Raw genomic sequence first — 8167 nt, forward strand, 5'->3', positions numbered from 1 at the left:
ACTGAATATTTAAACAGATTTGAGCTATCCAAGATCAGAGTTAAAAGTGACAGCTTATTTCACCTAACATGTTGTTCATCTTGTATAGTAAATGTAAGTACGTAGTTTTTATGGCTCAAAGCTACTAGTTTATATGATATTAGTGGTACACAGCTTGGACTAAAAATAATTAACATGTAGGAATCTTCTTGAAAAGTCAACTATTCAGCTCTCTTTGAGGCATCTAGGCAGTGTGATAACTGCTACCTCAAAACTGATAGCTTCCAGTGTCTCAGTAAACATGTATTTCAGACCACCAAGTGTGTCCACCCAGTTAACTTTAAAAAAATAATAATAAAGCCTTCATGTCTTTCTACAGTATGACTTTAAGTTGTTTAATTTACATGGGGCAAGAAATTTAGTTAGAAGTTTTAGCATATCAGGAAACATGTTGCCACAGATAACAGGTTTCTCCCCCTTAACTTATACTTCCAGTGTAATTTCCCTTAAGGTAATGATAACTTCCAATACTTAAAACAACAGGCTGCTGTAAGTCAGCAGCTAAATGGACTCTCCTGCAAGTAAATAGTCCTTACTGCTACCATTTGTGACCTGCCCAGGTTACTGTTCTTTGTCTATAAGCCATTTCATTACATCGTAGGTAAACAATACTTTCAGAGGAAGAGAAATTGTCCTTGCTGTTTAAAGGCATGCAGTGACAGACAGCATATCTCAAGGAGTATTTGTCTCTTGTCACAATTCTATTGGAAAAATTTACAGCAAGTAAAATGTTGTCTTCATAATGCCTACAATAAGACAGGACTTCTTCCCCTGCCCCCTTTCTACTCCTACCCCCTGTATTTAAAGGTTTGCTGCTGTCAGGTGTGTTGCATTGCCATTGATTTGGTTAATGTTACTGCGCAGCATTATTTACTGTAGCATTACTGACTTCTTGTTAACACTTCCAAGTAAGAAATGACCTGCCACGGTGCTGATGTAAGTAGTTGCTGCTCACTGTTGCTATTCTAAGCCTTATTGTACTAGTTAGGTGCACCCTTCTGGTGCATCTGACTATTCTCTGATAAATAAAGACCAAAACTGTGATCCAATATAGTGATGATACCCTTCATGTGATAGTCAGTAACATGCTTCAGTATCATACATGAAAGATGACTATGTTGCCATAGTGATGTCTGCATTATTTGTCTCCTAGAGCTGACACTTTTTTTCCCCCTAAAGCTCTTTAAATATTTGATTGAAAGACTCTGACAACTATTTGATATTGATCTGTGAAAGACTGAATGCCCACTGTCAACAGTAGCATTGTATCATTTACTAAAATCTGCTTTAATGTACAGAGTCAGGCACTTTTACTTTTCCAATTATTTTTTTTTTCAGTAATAAATAAGGATGGCTTTAGTAACTCAGTGTAACAGTGATGCTACAGCTTTCTTCTTTTGAGAGTACTGATGGAGACTGGCCTCTCAGGTCATCCTGTGATGGTTGAAATAGTCGCTTCAAATAGAAGAAAATATTTCTGTTGTATATCACAGTGGGGTTTTTTTGTTTGATTTTTTTGGTGGTGTTGTGGTGTGTGGTTTTTTTCCCCACCTCCTTTGCTTCATGTTTCTTGTTCCAGACTCCAGACTGTTGACACTTTTGGAAGAGTTATTTAACTTTTGTTGGAATCTTTTGCCCTACCCTCTTCCAGACAATATTTCATTCATACTCACATTTCTTTTCTCCCACAAATGTGTCTGCTTTCCAGCGCTAAGCAGAGCTATGATTAATCTGTCAAGAAACACTCAGATGAGATTCCAGCACGTGAAAGACAGGATCTGTCCTGTACCTTTCCTCAGGAGTATAAAAACATTTTTGCTTTGATGGACTGAAATTGTAGCTTCTCCTAAATATATCTATGACCTTCTGTATGATTCTTTAGCAGCTGTTTCTGAGGATGGTAATATCAGTCAGCCACACGATGTTAGGATTTCCCACTGCATGGAATTTCTTCCTTCTCAAGATTTCAAAGCAAAACCATTCTTTTTCTCCAGGGTTTATTCCAGAGCCTTAGATTTGCTGGTGTCTACCAACTACTTCTTCACTTGTGATTACTTTAGTGGAGATGTATAGTTCATGTAAAATGGTGGTTAATGTTACAAAGTAGTAGAAAAAGGACATGCATCTAGCTAAGAAGAAAAAATATCTTATTTCTTTGGGCTGCTTCTTAGGAGGAAAATCACTTTTCTTTGAGGGTATAATTGCACTTAACCACAATAATTCTTGTTCCTTCACTCATGAAAGACTTCATTCTCACCTCTCCTTTTCTTCCAAAGTGGTTGAGGTTGTAGGGCATATATATGTAGTTAGGAGGTAGGTTTTGTATTCTTTGATCTAGAGCTCACTCCTGGCTTACTGCAAACAACAAATTTATGTCTGTGTCTGGTCTTCTACCTATGTACTACATTGGACTCTGCTGCAAAAGGCAGCTGTTTCTTAATGAGCCTCCCATTTCTAATTGACTGTGTCAGTGTTTGTCTTTCTGGTCCAGAGCATGTTCACAGGGTGAAATGCAAGTTCAGCTAGAAGTGCTGATTGTCTTCCTCCCACTATGCTCCTTTGCGAATGCTTGCTTTCCTCATTAATGAGGGAGAAGCACCACAGGATACAAATGTGGATGGAGGATTTTGATGGGTGTTCAGCTATGTGTCTCTCTCTCTCTCTCTCCCTCTCTCTCTCTCTCTGGCTGTTTCAGTGGGCTACTGACCTTTACAGTGTTAGTGCTCTGCTACCTATATAATTCCTCATTCCTCTTAGTTCTGTGGTTTTGTTAGAAAAATATTTATATTATAGAAATTGTATATAAACAAAAGATTCTCCACAGCTGCAGCTGTGGTATCAAAACAATACCTGGTGATGATAAAGTCTATACATGAACTCATATCAAGGTGCAAGCTGACGTTAGCCTAAATAGGTCTGTGGCAAGACTTTGGAAATGCTATGGCTGATTTCATCAGTGTTTCATAAGTGCTGACTTCAGCAGTGTTTGCAGCTGACTGCAACATCAGTGGAACTAGCTCTTAGTGACCTTTATTCAGTGCTTCTTAAGTAGGTACTAGGCTCATTGAAAGCAGTTTTTCAAGGACTGAGTTCCCAAGATAAAATGAGACATAACAGAGAACCTAGGTAAGTAGTACGTCTGGAGTGACTAGTATTCACTTGCATTGAATCTGTGGCATCTTTCATCTGAATTAGTCTGAGCTTTTTCAGCTATTGTCACAGGAAAAGAGGGGAGCCAAATACAGCAGAACTAATGCATTTTTATATAAGATAATGCTCTTACAGATAATTGTTACGGAACATTATTTCAAGTAGTAACAGGAATTCTTAAAGGTGCTTTTGAGTCACTGCTATTTTTTTCCCTTTCTATAAGACTTTGCTAACCAAAGGAAATGCACAGATATTTGCTTGAGTCTTTTAGATAGAATTTTTTTCATTTTCAGGAAGTTTGTTATTTATAGTGTGTGACACAAGGGAGCTCATACTAATTCCTGGCCTTCAAGTGCTACTGTAATAGTAATGTTTACAAGAGGTCTCTCTAGACCTTTTTTCTCTGTTCCCACCCTAATTGCTGTCACAAGTTCACTCTTCCTCCTCTCAGTGACTTAGTAAAGTTTTAGAATCTGCATCCTGGGTGGGCGCTCAAATATGAGCAAAACAAGCTCTGTCATCTCACTCAAAAATTATAAAGAACCTGCAGGGATCCATGGCTTTAAATAGGTCGTAGCTATTCTCCTTGTGTCCCTCTATTGTTGTGTTGTCATCCCACCCTCCCGCCCCAAACTCAAAATATAAGAAAATAACTGACTTTGAACCTTCTGTTGTTCTATGTTTTTTTAAATTTGCACGTCTGGAGTCTTACATATTTGCAATATGACTTGCCTAATCACGGAACATAATATTACTAAGACATCTTGAAGCAATTTCACAGTTTCTGCTGTTTAATTACTTTCAACTTAATAACCAGTAATACTAAGCAAACAGGCTTCAGGGTTGTCTGATTTTTTTTTTTTTTTAATTTCATAAAATGTGACTTTAAAGCACAAAATATGCATTTATCTCAGATACAGAGAAGATAGTTTCTATAGGATTCATTTATCTAACCTGACTGTATGGTGGTACCTACTGTGGTTTTGAGATATGTCCTTTATAGCACCCTCATGGATCAGAGAAGTATTACCATTTCTGCTAAAAAGGGGAGGACAAATCAGTCCAAAAAGACTACAGGTTTGACTGCACTAAAATTATCAGGTGACCCAGGTAAGGACACAGAAATTGTAGAACAGATGACAGAATGATTAACTTAAAATGCAATATTCTTATTCAGAAGTAAACTAGACCTAAACGGTTCTGGCAATTTTTCTCTCTCTCTGTTTTTGTTTGGTTTTTGTTTTTGTTTTGTTTTTTAGCTTCATAGTTAAATGTATTATCTCAGCAGTTAAAGCAGACTTGCTCTAATTTTGTCAAATAGCTCAGTATGGACAGGGCTTTAGATATTTGTAAAGGGTCTAGATTGGAAGTCTGACTTTGCTAGTACTCAGAAGCAGCAATTTGGCAACTCAAACTAGTGCCATCAGCTACAGGTGATCAGTGTTCCTATATGATCAAAATGTTTTCCTTATTAAAAAGCAATATATATTTTTACTGTTTAAGTTGTAGCTAATCTGATATTGACAACATCTGGTGGTGGTAACTTTTCAACAGAGACTGAAATATGAAACAAGTAGTTCCTGGAGCGTAGCTGAACAAAAAGATTAATTGGCACCATTCATATGTCACCCCTGTTTTGGATTTACCTTGCATATATGCATCATATTTTCTAAATGTCATACTGAAAAGATCACCAAAGAAATACTGTAATTTATTTCACTTTTGATTTCCACTCAGTGATTTCCAGAACTATAAAAGCATTATCATGTGTGTTCTATGGCTGTGTTTGAACGCCAAAAATTGAATACAAATTCAGCACAGGGATGGGTTAAATATTATGGTTTTTTAACTCAAGTGTAATATAAAATACTTAATTTCTGGAAGATTAAAGGTATGACTTTTTCTATAGTGAGGTTTTGGGGTGTTTATTTACTCCAGAATTAAAGTGTGCTTGGTAACTGATTCTTTATGAGTTTGCTTTCTTTTTTTTAACATGCTTTTGGTTACATCGCGTTATTCTGAACGCACACCTTTCTGTAAACAGAGAATGAAGAGGTGTAAGGAAAGAAGTGTTTAATTCAGTAATGTGTTTAATTGCTTCATTCCGTTGTCCACTTAAAGCTTATTTTTAATAATAATAAAAAGTCTAGGAAATAAATCTTAGTGATATATTAGCTTTCTAATTTTAATCTTATTTGTTCCTTAACTTCAGCCAAGAAAGAATAAACTTAAAAGCAACAACAAAAAAAAGTTTAATAGATATTATGGGTAATCACAAAACTGGTAAGTATTTAAGATAAGAGCAATTAATCAGAATGACAAAAATGTGGTAAATTCAGTTAAAACAACTTAACATATCCCTTGCAGAATGTCATTAATGTTTGTATTATTAGCTAATAAAAATGTCATCTTAAATGCTAGATCGTTAGGGAAAAAATTAAAATCTAATCCAATAAACAGCTCAGTATGTTTGTTTATAATTCCTGAGTAATTTAATTTAGTTGACCATATAATTTTGCAGCTCAGAATTGTGATTTCTAGGTAATTAAAGTAGCATGTAACACTTGTTCATTCCATCAGATAGCCAAAACGATTTTGAACACTTTTGTGTTTGATAAGTAACCTTGTACTTCCAGGTGTAAAAGAATACTTCCTTTTATAGTGAACGTTCTCACCAGAAAGGGGGTGTCTATTATAGATATCTGTCTTCAAAAATAATAAAAAAGAATATTTCCTGTCTTGTTATATGATAGTGATTTCTCCCCTCACTTATTGCCCTTCTAAGAGGGAACATTTTTTTATGTGCTATTTTTGTTGACCTTTAAAATTATTTGCATTAAGGCCTTTCTTCAACATGAGGCAATAGTACGCAACATAGGCCTTTTCTTCATTAAATCATCTTAGAATAGCTAAATGTGTCAGTAATCTTTTTTTCTTTCTCCCCCCCCCCCCCCCATGCTGTTCTTCATTAGCATATCAGTGAATACTTTATGGAGGTTCCAACTCCTCTTTGAGTTATCACCGTACCATCAATTTAACAGACATCTTGCCACCTGTATGCACAGCTGATAGGAAAATATAGAGTCCTCTGTATTACTCAGTAAGACTGAAGAACTGCAGGGTAGAAGAGGGTCAGACTGTCAGTCCTTCCTTCCAGTTCTGGAAATCAGAATGGTTTGGCAAGTAATGAAAAGCTGTAGCTGGAAAGCCTGGGGGAAAATGGATAACACTCATAAAGTTCAGGTGAAAATCTCTAGCATGGACTGCCCATTCAAGTCTTTGATACAAAGATGGTGTGTTGAACTTGTGCACAGATCCTGCATCCTAATTCCACAGGTCACCAAGCTGTTGTTCCCCTCATTGGTCTGGGCTTCAAAACCATGTTTCTATGGAAATAGTTACACATTCTTAAAGGACTAACCTAGTATCAGATTGTAAACAATCAGTTCACCACTGCTCAAGATAGCTGAGATGATGAATGGATTTGGAGCCTTATAGCAGAAATGTTTTTTCAAACAACAAGCTGATAAAGGGGAGACAAACAGGGATTTGTTGCACAGTACTTCAACCCCAGTTAACAGACGATTAGCACAATTAACGTAAATTGGCATCAGTAACTATTGTGATTGAATTCTCGCACTTATTTTCCTAAAATTTAACACTTAAAATCTATTAGCAGGCCACCCAGAAATAAAAGTTCAGTCTAGATCATATCAAGTGGCCCATTTCTAGTTGGCACAGTAGTTATAGAAATACATACGCATATATATATTTTATATGAGTCAAACCAGGAAAGAAATTTGGTTTTCTCAGCAAAACGAGAAAGAAAAATAACAAACAAAATATTCAATAAGTATAAAAGGGGTTTTATGTGGAAGATGTATTTCTAGTTTTCTTAATGTTGTTTCCCTTTTTGTAATAGTTTGTTGTTGTTGTTGTTGTTTCCTGGTAAAATTTTGTTTTGAAAAAAATGGATTGGAATTTTTTGATCTCTCATAATTTAGATTTGCAAATACCTGTCACTGGATGAAGGAAACAATTATTTCAGCTCTATCAAAATTTCCTTTTTTTCTCCAGTAAGCAGGCCTAAGTTTACTGTTTGGAAGAGCACTTATGCACATTCTTTGCATACAATTTACTGGCAACACTGGGCTACAGCAGGTGATTAAGACTGTACAGAGCTTAAACCGGAAATGCTTTTCTGTGGATGCCCAGCACCTCTAGCCTTTCTGTGTTCTCAGTATTGTCTTAGTGGACAGTCCTTAATTTCCTGCATACTTAAGATTTTAAGTAGCTTGCATGTAAAAGATACAACCCAATAAACCGTTTTGTTCTGCTTTTTTTCAGTGAATCTTTCTTCAAGAAACTTAGAGAAATTTTCTTATATTGTTTCTAATAATTTGGTCTTTCTTGGTTAAAGTAAAAGGCCTCTTCCCAGAAAATTATCTGGTTTTGGCATCTTTTCCTTAATAGAAAATGGAAGATTATTCAGCTGGCAGTATTGCCGTGACCTTTATATATCAGTGTTATCAATTCTTTGAGGTGCCTGCAGGTGCTTATGGATGATCAAACTGACATGAAATGATTAAAGGATTGATTAATAAAATCAAATACATTGTTAGAGGTTTGACGTTAAGACAATCAGAACAAATGAGTTGTTAATGTTTGAATTAAGAAATAAATAGATTTGCATGTCCTGATAAGCACGTTGTTAAGCACCAGCAAGTTGTTTGTTTCAGCAGAGAAAAGTACAACCACAAGGTGAATGAGCTGTGTGGAAGTTTACCACAAGAAGCACTAACTAGGGGAAAGGTCATTCTGGCAGGAGGAGATTGCAATTACAAACTCATTGACCACTGACTCAAGAAACCCTCCAGACCCAAAAAGAAGTTGAGACTGAACATGCAAATTAATTGACATGAGAAGTGAGGAAATTACTCAACAAATAGGAAACTGAGTATTAAGTAATGAAGGAATT

The sequence above is a fragment of the Falco cherrug genome, chromosome 2 (assembly GCF_023634085.1).
Source record: "Falco cherrug isolate bFalChe1 chromosome 2, bFalChe1.pri, whole genome shotgun sequence".
NCBI classification, from domain to species: domain Eukaryota; kingdom Metazoa; phylum Chordata; class Aves; order Falconiformes; family Falconidae; genus Falco; species Falco cherrug.